The sequence below is a fragment of the Hyla sarda genome, chromosome 6 (assembly GCF_029499605.1).
Source record: "Hyla sarda isolate aHylSar1 chromosome 6, aHylSar1.hap1, whole genome shotgun sequence".
Lineage (NCBI taxonomy): Eukaryota > Metazoa > Chordata > Amphibia > Anura > Hylidae > Hyla > Hyla sarda.
Window position 1 is genome coordinate 162,597,498 of NC_079194.1, and position 12,351 is coordinate 162,609,848.

The window sequence follows — 12,351 nt, forward strand, 5'->3', positions numbered from 1 at the left end:
AATTTAGGTGCTTTGCTCACCATTTGACCAAATAGTTTTGACCATCCCACCGCGATAAGGTGACCTCTTTGGGACAGACCCTACACTGTGAATGTGCCTCTGTGTAATCAGTTACCAGGCTTGTAAGGTCTGGAACATTCAGCACCTTATAAGATGGGTGGGGTGCAGGAGCCAACATGGAGGTAGCCCCTCCCCCATATGTATAACACAAACAAGGATAAGTTGGTCAGCACATACTGATACCAAACTACTGCATGGACCCGGCATACATATTTGATCTTCATGCTATATTGCCTAACACTCTCTTTGATGACACGATATGTTTTTTTCTCCCTTTTACATTTATTTATATTGGTGTTTTCAATTTTTGGTATGTCAAGGGTTAAATGGTCCGGCATAGGTGTGCCCCACCTCCTCCAAATTATTCCCCATATGTAAGTTGGAGATGTTCACTTGTATTGTTATATGACTAAGGGCGGTTCACGCCTTAAACGTATCATCATCCTTGTTCACTGACCTGTGCTGCTGATTTTATACCATTAAAACGGGACTCTGCAAATTTTCACGCATTTTTCTCTTTAAAGGGGTACTCCGGCCCTGAGACATCTTATCCCCTATCCAAAGGATAGGGGATAAGATGTCTCAACGTGGGGGTCCCGCCGCTGGGGACCACCCGGAATCTTGCTGTAGCCACCCACTTGTGCGAGCTGCACACCGTGGTGCCAGCTCACAAAAAGCCGGGTGGCGACCACGGGGATGGAGTATCGTGATGTCACGACTCCTCCCCCGCTATGCAAGTCAATGGAGGGGGCGTACAGATTGTTCCATGATGGGAGCTGTAATACCTGTACTAATAGACAGATCTCCCCGGGTGTCTTTTCTATTGCAGAGATGGAGCGGCGTTCTCCTGCGCTTGCATCTCTGCACTTTACTCTGGCCGGCCAGTGATATGAATAGAATTCACATCACTTATTCATATTTCCTGCTGGAAGCTGTGATTGACCAGATGACTGTAACCAATTACAGCTCTCTGCGGTAAATATGAATAATAGGTATATATGGCATATACTCATACTACAGTGGGACCAGCTGCCCGCATCTATACATTATACAGGACGATCACATTGGGTGTCAGAAGTGACACTCGCTGCAATCTGTCTATTATTGCAGGTACTACAGCTCCCAGCATGGAGCAGAGTGTGCCTCATGTTGGGAGCAGTAGTACCTGCAGTTAAGGACAGATGACAGCGGGTGTCACTCCTGACACGATGCATCGTCCTATCTAGATGCGAGAAAGCCACCCACATATATACATTATACAGGACGATCGCAGAAGGTGTCAGGAGTGACAACTGGGGCAATCTGTCTATTAGCACAGGTACTACTACTCCCATCATGGAACAGTCTGTCCCATGCTGGGAGTAGTAGTACTACCTAAAAAAAAAAAATTTGAGAAAAAAAAGTTCAACACACACACTTTATTAAACACATTATTAAAATACATTACTAATAAAAATTTGTTGAGAATTTATTCAGATCTAATCAATTTTTTTTTATTCAGTGAATTGGCCGAATCAAATTTTTCTAAAATTCGCTCATCTCTAATTATTTTCTAGATACAATATTTTAGTATAGCCCATATATAAATCACCACGCTAAGGCGGACATCGCCGATCGGGCTTATGTCCGGCATTAACTCTTGATCGCCACGTCTAAAAGTGAAAGTAAAAGCATCCCGGCTGCTCATACAGGATGATCGGGACCATCGGGATAAAATTACGAAGTCCCAATCAGCTAGGACACAGCAGGAGGTCCCCTCACCTGTCTTCTGCGCATCCGAACGGCGATTGATTGCTCCAAGCCTGAAATCCAGGCTTGAGCAATCAACCTCCGATAACACTGATCCATGCCATTTAATGCAATGGCAGGGATCAATGTATTGAATCAATGTACTGCATGTTATAGTCCCCTATGGGGGCTATAACATTGCAAAAAATAGTAAAAAAAAAAAAAAAGTTAATAAAGATCATTTAACCCTTTCCCTAATGAAAATTTGAATCACTCCCCTTTTCCCATAAAAAAAAACTGTTTAAATAAAAATAAACATATGTGGTATCGCCGCATACATAAATGTCCAAACTATAAAAATATATAGTTAATTAAACCACATGGTCAATGGTGTACGCGCAAAAAAATTCCAAAGTCCAAAATTGCTTATTTTTGGTCACTTTTTATACCATAAAATAATTAATTAAAAGCAATCACAAAGTCCAATCAAAACAAAAATGGTACCGCTAAATCACGTTGCAAAAAATGAGCCCTCATACAGCCCCGTACGTGGAAAAATAAAAAAGTTATAGGGGTCAGAAGATGACAATTTTAAACGTATACATTTTCCTGCAGATAGTTATGATTTTTTTCAGAAGTACGACAAAATCAAACCTATATAAGTAGGGCATCATTTTAACCATATGGACCTACGGAATAAAGATAAGTTGTCATTTTTACCGAAATATTTACTGCGTAGAAACGGAAGCCCCCAAAATTACAAAATGGCGTTTTTTCTTCCATTTTGTCACACAATGATTTTATTTTCCGTTTCGCCGTAGATTTTTGGGTAAAATGACTGATGTCATTACATAGTAGAATTGGTGGCGCAAAAAAATAAGCCATCAAAATGGATTTTTAGGTGCAAAATTGAAAGGGTTATGATTTTTAAAAGGTAAGGAAGAAAAAACGAAAGTGCAAAAACAAAAAAACGCTCAGTTCTTAAGGGGTTAAAATTTCTACATAAAATGTATGGTTTAGTCTGTTCTGATACACAGCCATATCCTAGCAACGGGATGATTTAAAAAAAATTTCCATGCCACCAGAAATTAAGGGCATGTCCCTTTGCAAACCTTCCTTTAACCAAGCTCTTAATAACAGTAAAAATATATGTAAGGTCAGGACATGTTCATGATTTTATGGAGAGCAGAGAATGTCAGCTCAGAGCCGGTGTCGCTGAAGAGTAGGAGAAAAAATGCTCCAGACCTAAAACGGGCAGTGATCTGAGAGACGTTGGTGTCAAGGACACAGGAAAATCACTTTCACTGGGTTTTACGACTCAACCACCAGCTCATTTGTGTGGAAAATACAAATAAAATGATTATATTAGTTTTAATTCACATCAGGCTTGGCGTACTGCACCTCAGGGCTGTTCTGTATTTAGGCTTCTGAATTCTTGCTTTGCCTGGTAATTTTATAATCCTTTTTCTATTGCCAGCTATATCTCTACATCTCTTCACAGCGAATCGTTTGCAAGAAGACTATTTTATTAAGGGACAATTATGTACAGAAGCAAATAAAAAAAAATAATTGAAAAAGTATGTTGTTAAAGGCAGTGTATACCTTATGTCTGGAGACTAGATAAGTAGAATCTACAGGACTCACACACTGGTGCGTAAATGTTACTTGAGGGGTACATAAGAATGAGTTATTTTTTTACGTCCTCCATCAGCTACAAAGAGACTCTTTGGCTCTAAGAGACCTGGCACATTAAGCAACCGCAAATTTATTTAATTGAGCACAGTGTACTACTTACATTTCCCTGTGGAGGCGCTACAGGAAAGATGAACACAGGTTGTTCTACAAAGCAGCAAACAATTGACACACACAAGATTATCTTATTTTTGAGAAGACCTTTACAATAAAAAGGATTGGTAAAAGTGGTCAACATTTTAAACAGTACAGTCATCCTCCCCAATATGCACCTTTCATAGCTTTACCAATCATTGAAACCAATGGGTGTCCATTCATGTCAGTATACATTGGAGGTTTACCTGAACCTTCATATTTGACAGCTCTCTGCTCTTGATGTGTTAATATTTTTAAGTCTAGTGTCACGAGAGTAGCTTAAGCAGGCTTGTGGACTGCAGCTACCAATTTGCCAAGAAATTGAAGAGGCCGATAGGGTTGTGCAAAACAGTGTACAGTTATAGGCACCATTGAGGTATACGCAATTCAGCCCTGTGGTACACATTCATTTTTATACTCTGGTGATATAGGTATTTTTAAAGAGTTTCTGTGCTAATATTTTTAATAAATATCCACAAAAGTTACCGTATATGCCGGCGTATAAGACGACTGGGCGTATAAGACGACCCCCAACTTTTATAGTTAAAATATAGAGTTTGGAATACTACCCCTCATACCGCGATGTACAGTACCTTGTAGTTCCCCCCATATTACGTAGGCAGTATGGTTCCCCCACATTAGGTAGGCAGCATGTTCCCCCACAATAGTAGGCAGCTCTCCCACATTAGGTCAGCAGTTCCCACACATCAGGTCAGCATTTCCCCCACATTAGGTCAGCAGCCCCCACACATTAGGTCAACAGTTCCCTCACAATAGTAGGCAGCTCCCCCACATTAGGTCGGCAGCTCCCCCCCCCCACAATAGTCGGCAGCTCCCCTCCACAATAGTAGGCAGCTCCCCCCACAATAGTAGGCAGCTCCCCCCCACAATAGTCGGCAGCTCCCCCCAACAATAGTCGGCAGCTCCCCCCCACAATAGTAGGCAGCTCCCCCCCACACAATAGTAGGCAGCTCCCCCCCACACAATAGTAGGCAGCTCCCCCCCCCCAACAATAGTAGGCTGCTCCCCCCACAATAGTAGGCAGCTCCCCCCACAGACATACAACTTCCAGCCATATAGAGTGTATGGCTGGAGGCTGTATGTCTGTGTACTGCCCCCCACAGTGTTCCGGTCACCGCTCCTCCGGCCCGGGGTCACAATCTACTGCTATGGCCTATGGACCACAGCAGCAGTCCCGGGACCGGAGGAGCAGTGATCGGAACACTGTAGATGACGCGCCACCGGTCACTCACCAGGCCCAGGCCAGCTCTTGTCCTCCTGCGCCTCTATGGTTGCACGCACGGGACGTCACTGACGTCACGTGGGTACAACCATAGAGAGGTGGAGAAGCGCAGAAGGACCGGAGGAAGACCGCAGGAGGACCGGAGGAGGACGCGTGGTGGTCGGGGAATGGTTAGTGACCCGCGGACATCCTTATGTTCCGAAAAGATTTTTCGGGACACAGGGATGTCCGGCATAGGAATACTTATGATTATCTTCCCGGCTCCTGTTTGCGGCTGCAGGCAGGAGCCGGCCAGAGCATGTAAAAACGAATTAATGTATACTAAAAACCAGGGTGCCTCCAGCTGTTGTGAAACTACAACTACCAGCATGCCCGGACAGCCTTTGCCGGTCCGGGCATGCTGGGAGTTGAAGTTTCACAACAGCTGGAGGCACCCTGGTTTTTAAGTATACTGTACAGTTATTAGTTTGTACGTGCTCTGGCCGGCCCCCGCCTGCAGCCGCACACAGGAGCCGGGAAGATAATCATAAATATTCCTATGCCGGACCCCAATACCTGGCGTATAAGACGACTCCCGAGTTTTCAGAAGAAAATTCGGGGTTAAAAAGTGGTCTTATATGCCGGGATATACGGTATGTATTAGGTGGGGTAAACAAGAAGGTAGAGTGATTGAATTTCACTGGGATCTTGTGTAATATGAAGTTGTTAACTTACCTGTGACTCCACTGGGGTACGTCTTGTATTCTGTAAGGCCAATGAGGGGACCATATGCAGTGGTCTCCTGGTACAAAAGAGTATCATTTTCTGGTAGCTGAGGAGTATATTTCTATGAGTTACATAACTGTCAGATAAAAAAAAGTAGGGATGAATATTTATAAAGGGGCAGAATTATAAGGCTGGAGTGGGCGGAAATATCATTACTCACACATGCTAAAGAATATCCCATTGCTCAGAAAGGCTAATTTGCATATTTTGATAACAATTTTCTATGAAACTGCAGCATAGTTTTTTTTTTATAAGGTCGACTGCATTTAAATCATCATCTCCCACACTATTAAACTGTATATTAAGGTCAATGTGGGTAATGCTGTTGTCAGATTTCCTGTAAAGGGGTTTCCCGAATTTGGAGAAAAATTCATATTCATATAGGGTCAGGGGGGAAAAAAAACAATTATTATCTACCGCTCCTTCGATGGATTAGTGTCGGAACCTACCCACTGAGCCAATAACTATCTAAGACAGTACACCGCTACGGCCAGCCATTGGTTACACTGGCAGATCCTAGACTGAGTTTTTGTCTTAGAAGAGGTATGACTGCCCATCTTGTGCTAATTCATTTATCTTCATTATCTTCACCCTCTTGTCCTAGTTACGACTGGCAGTGCACTCACATGGCAGCAGACTCTCACTTAACTAGTGAAGAATAATGAATATGCATAGGATGGGTGGGCATAGCACGGCATACAGGACAGAGGCAGGAAAGCTCGGCAAACTGGCCCTGGCCTCCATTGCGCACTAAACCTAACAGCCATATAGCAATAGAGACCATTGATGAGACCTCTGCTAATAAGTTGTATAACCCCTTAGGACACCGTACATTTTGGCCTTGAGGACACAATTTTTATTGTTGCGTGTCTTTTATAAAGGTAATGAGCTAAAATTAGGAGCACTCTCTTAAAGAGTGCTTGGAATCTCAGCTTGTTACCTGTATAATACACACCTGTCCACAGGAGCAATCAATCAGATTCCAAACTCTCTACAATGGCCAAGATCCAAGAAATTCAAGAACAAGATTGTAGACCCACACAAGGTTGGAATGGACTACAAGACCATGACCAAGCATCTTGGGGAGAAGTTTACAACGGTTGGTGAGATTATTTGTAAATGGTAGAAATTTAAAAACACCGTCAATCTCCCTCAATTGGGTGCTCCATGCAAATTCTCACCTTATTGAGTTTCAATGATTTGACTTATTTAACCCCTCAAGGACCCATGATGTGCTGCGGACATTTTGGATTTTTTTGTTATCTATCTATCTATCTATCTATCTATTCATTCTTCAGCTATGCATGTATTACAGTTCTACCTCTCTTTTTACTGAAGTAAAGATGTATTCAGACAATCCTGGTTTGCACTCGATGCCTTAAGGCTGCTGGCTAGACAACAGTTGCAAACCAAAAGATTACAGTGACATCTGTAATTTATAGGGGTGGCAGCAAAGCTGCAATGCAGGTTTACTGTGCTGATATTCACACCTGTATTCTAGAGAGGCCAGCTGTGCAGAAGTTAAGCAGCATTATACATTGACTGATCTTTTAAAGGCATGCCAGTAACTCAATGCACAGGAGGGCATGCTGGTTTGGAGTCTATTATTTTGTGTTGCTTTGTATGTGTGTTGTTAAATTTGAGCAAGAAAATAAAAATCTGATCTTATCAGGTCTGTAACTGTTGCTTAATAGTGATGAGTGAATATTTTGAAAGGTGTTACTGGTCTGATTTTGTTTAATCATTAGCATTTTTCAATTTGGCATCAAAGACATTTCAGAAATGCCCCATTAGCCCAAAGAAGTCGTGTATGACACCATGAGGTCTCCTACAACTGCATCTTACCACTTTTAAGATTCTTAACACCAAGACAGAACAAGTAATGCCACAGTGACGGCATTATTATGATTAGATCCTTAAAATTAAAGAATGTTCCAAAAAGAATCCCTTTTGGGGGTACATGCCTGACATTGTTTATACATGCACAGTTGCATTGGCAATGACCTTTAACAACCTGTGGAAAATTTTAGGAAGTAGCAAATTTTGGTATCAGTTTCAGGTTTGTTATATTTACCTAGTTGCACCAGGGCAACAAAGTAGATGCAAAGTTGCGTGGAATAGCAGTAGTGAAGCAGCAGCAATAGCTGCAGCAATAGTAAACACAAAAAAGAAAAACACAGGACGGCACCTAGTGAGGACCGTATGGACAAATTAATTCAAAAGAGGAAGGAAAAATTGGCCCCTTATAGGAGGGTGTTATGCTAAGAGCACAACACCTTCGAAAGCGTATGGGTATGTTGCAATGGTCAGTAGCCTAGTAGCCTATCGATTCTTCAGGTAGGAACATTGTTGCAAACGTAGAAACCACAGTAAGACTCCAACAGGAGAGTCTGCCTTTTTTTATGTTAAACATACTGCCTGATGAAGAGCCCGGTCTGGGCAAGAAACACTCTTTGATGTGTTGCACTTTTATTCAAGTAAAAGCCATATAACTGATAATACTCTGTTTCATCCATTGCTTGGAGAAGTGTCTCCGCAATTGAAGTCCCAATTTTCTCCTGTTGGAGTCCTACTGTGGATTCTAGAGTATGGAACATATAGTTAGTACGGTTGAAAAAAGACATGTGTCCATCAAGTTGAACCAGGGAATTGAAGGGTAGGGGTGTGGCACGATATTGAGGAAGGGATGGGATTTTATATTTCTTCATAAGCATTAATGATATTTTGTTCCAGGAATGTATCTAACCCTGTTTTAAAGCTGTTAATATTTCCTGCTGTGACCAGTTCCTGAGGTAGACTGTTCCATAAGTTCACAGTTCTTATGGTAAAGAAGGCGTGTCGCCCCTTGAGACTAAACCATTTCTTCTCCAGATGGAGGGAGTGCCCCCTCGTCCTTTGCCGGTGGGGGGGGGGGGGGTAACCTGGAACAGTTTTTCTCCATGTTTTTTGTATGGGCCATTAATATACCTATAAACATTTATCATATCCCCCTTAAACGTCTCTTCTCAAGACTAAACAATTGTAACTCCTTTAACCCCTTAACGACGCAGGACGTATATTTACGTCCTGCGCCGGCTCCCGCGATATGAAACATCATATCGCGTCGGTCCCGGCGCTCACCAACGGCCGGGACCCGCGGCTAATACCACACATCGCCAATCGCGGCGATGTGCGGTATTAACCCTTTAGAAGCTGCGGTCAAAGCTGACCGCCGCTTCGAAAGTGAAAGTGAAAGTGACTCGGCTGCTCAGGCGGGCTGTTTGGGACCGCCGCGGTGGAATAACGGTGTCCCGAACAGCTTACAGGACACCTGGAGGGCCCTTACCTGCCTCCTCGGTGTCCGATCGGCGAATGACTGCTCCGTGCCTGAGATCCAGGCAGGAGCAGTCAAGCGCCGATAACACTGATCACAGGCGTGTTAATACACGCCTGTGATCTGTGTAAAAGATCAGTGTGTGCAGTGTTATAGGTCCCTATGGGACCTATAACACTGCAAAAAAAGTTAAAAAAAAATTGTTAATAAAGGTCATTTAACCCCCTCCTTAATAAAAGTTTGAATCACCCCCCTTTTCCCATAAAAAAAATAAAACAGTGTAAAAAAAAAATAAACATATGGGGTATCGCCGCGTGCGTAAATGTCCGAACTATAAAAATATATCATTAATTAAACTGCACAGTCAATGGCGTACGCGCAAAAAATTCCAAAGTCAAAAAAAGAGCATTTTTGGTCACTTTTTATACCATTAAAAAATGAATTCAAAAGTGATCAAAAAGTCTGATCAAAACAAAAATCATACCGATAAAAACTTCAGATTACGTCGCAAAATATGAGTCCTCAGACCGCCCTGTACGTGGAAAAATAAAAAAGTTATAGGGGTCAGAAGATGACATTTTTAATCGTATAAATTTTCCTGCATGTAGTTATGATTTTTTCCAGAAGTGCGACAAAATCAAACCTATATATGTAGGGTATCATTTTAACCGTATGGACCTACAGAATAATGATAAGGTGTAATTTTTACCGAAATATGCACTGCGTAGAAACAGAAGCCCCCAAAAGTTACAAAATGGCGTTTTTTCTTTGATTTTGTCGCACAATGATTTTATTTTCTGTTTCGCCGTGCATTTTTGGGTAAAATGACTAATGTCGCTGCAAAGTAGAATTGGCGACGCAAAAAATAAGCCATAATATGGATTTTTTAGGTGGAAAATTGAAAGGGTTATGATTTTTAAAAGGTAAGGAGGAAAAACCGAAAGTGCAAAAACTGAAAAACCCTGAGTCCTTAAAGGGTAGCTCCCACCATCCCTTTTTTTTTTTCTGTCCCTGCCTATTGCCCATCTATCCCTAACCACCTCCCTGCCTTTACATTTTTTTTACTATATTAAAAATGCTTTTTTTTCTGCCTGGTAGTGTGCTCACTACCAGGCAGACTTCCCCGGCAGGCATGACGTCACTGATGCCTGCTGGGGGGGCCCGACTTCCGCCCTTAGTTCAACTATACAGGGTGCCTCCAGCTGTTTCATCACTACAACTCCCAGCCTGCCCTGACATCTATTGGCTGTCAGGGCATGCTTGGAGTTGTAGTGGGGAAACAACTGTAGGCACCCTGTGGGGAAAACAGTCTCAGCCGCAGCTGCCACAGATCCCGCTCCCCCAGGCCCCGCCGTGCAACACCCCCCACCCTTCTCCCTCCGCCCGCCCAAAAAAGACATTCCGCTCCCCCAAACTCCATCACCCCCAGACCCCGCCGTGCAACACCCCCCTCCCTCCGACCGCCCGAAAAGAAGACATTCCGCTCCCCTTATAAGACCTCAGATCAGACTTGCCCATTCGGAGGATCAGCGCAGGGTAACGGGGCGGGTGGGGCCACGCGCGAGGCTAGTGGAGCAGCCCGACAGTGGGCAGTGCAGCCCCAGCTATCAGCGTGCTCGCTCTCGCCTGTTTGATTGACAGGTGGGAGCGAGCACCGCAGTGACTGGATTTCGACTCATTGCCATTCTGAAATGAGTCGAAATCCAGTAGTGACGTCACTGCTGAATGCATTCGGCCACTAGGAGGGCGACCCCTAGTGGCCGAATTTAAAAGTGATTTTAAACTTGTTTAAAATCACTTTTTTTAATTAAAGTATATTAGAGATATGTTGTAGTACTTAAGTACTACAACATATCAATTTTTTTACTTCATGACAGTGCCCATTTAAGGGGTTAATCGCTCCTCATAGCTAAGAGGTTCCATGCCCCATATTAGTTTAGTCGCGCGTCTCTGCACCCTTTCCAGCTCCACAGTGTCCCTTTTATGGACTGGTGCCCAAAACTGAACAGCATATTCCAGGTGAGGCCGTACCAATGCTTTATAAAGGGGGAGTATTATGTCCCTGTCCCTCGACTCCATGCCTTTTTTGATACATGACAATATCCTGCTGGCTTGGGAAGCAGCAGCCTGACATTGCATGCTATTCTGAAGTCTGTGATCTACAAGTACACCCAGATCCTTCTCTACCAGAGTCTCTGCCAGTTTAATCCCCCCTAAGACATACGACACATGCATGTTATTAGTACCCAGATGCATAACTTTACATTTATCCACATTGAACCTCATTTGCCAAGTGGATGCCCAGACACTTAGTCTATCCAAGTCATCTTGTAACCTATACACATCCTCTATAGACTGTACCGTGCTACAAAGCTTGGTGTCATCTGCAAAGATAGAAACAGAGCTGTTAATGCCATCCTCTATATCATTGATAAATATATTAAACAACAGCGGTCCCAGTACAGAACCTTGGGGTACACCACTAATAACCGGGGACCAATCAGAGTACGAATCATTGACCACCACTCTCTGGGTACGATCCATGAGCCAGTGTTCTATCCAGTTACAAACTAAAGTTTCCAAACCCAAAGACCTTAACTTACCTGTCAGACGTCTATGAGGGACAGTATCAAACGCTTTAGCAAAATCCAGAAACACTATATCCACAGCAATTCCTCTGTCAAGGCTTCTACTCACCTCTTCATAAAAGCAAATTAGATTGGTTTGACAACTTCTATCCTTAGTAAACCCATGCTGGCTATCACTTATAATACAATTATCCCCTATGTATTCCTGTATGTAATCCCTTATAAGTCCTTCAAACAATTTACCCACAATGCACGTTAAACTTACTGGTCTATAGTTTCATGATAGATAAGGGTTCGAAACATGGAACTGTAAAGGGATAGTAGAAGCAGCATCAGTGGCATCCTCTCAGCACCACCAATTCAATATGAAATAAATAAATGATGGTTTGTTGTTGCTTTGTTTATAACGATTTATAAGAAGTTAGAAAATTTTAAGTTTAAAAAATGTGATAAAAAAAATTTGCACTCCTACCCTCGGCACTCCATCTCCATTCTTTATGACCTGTTACTGTCCCCTAGATCGCTATCCCTTCTGGCGTGAACTGGGTAATTGGGCCAGGATTGGGCCAGGTGCTTTTTTCTGACTCATAAAGTGGTGATTTCCACTAAAGCGCAGGTACCATATGCAACAAAATTTCAATTTATTATGATGATAGTTTATTTGGGATTGTCAGCTCCAAGATCTCCAAGACCTAATTGTGAGTAATGACAATGTCTAATCGGTGCTATGGAAAATTATTACATGATAATAATTAAAGATGAGCAAATTTTAGAAAAATTCAATATAGCCGATTCGCTGAATTTTCCGAAAAAACTTGGTTCGGGTT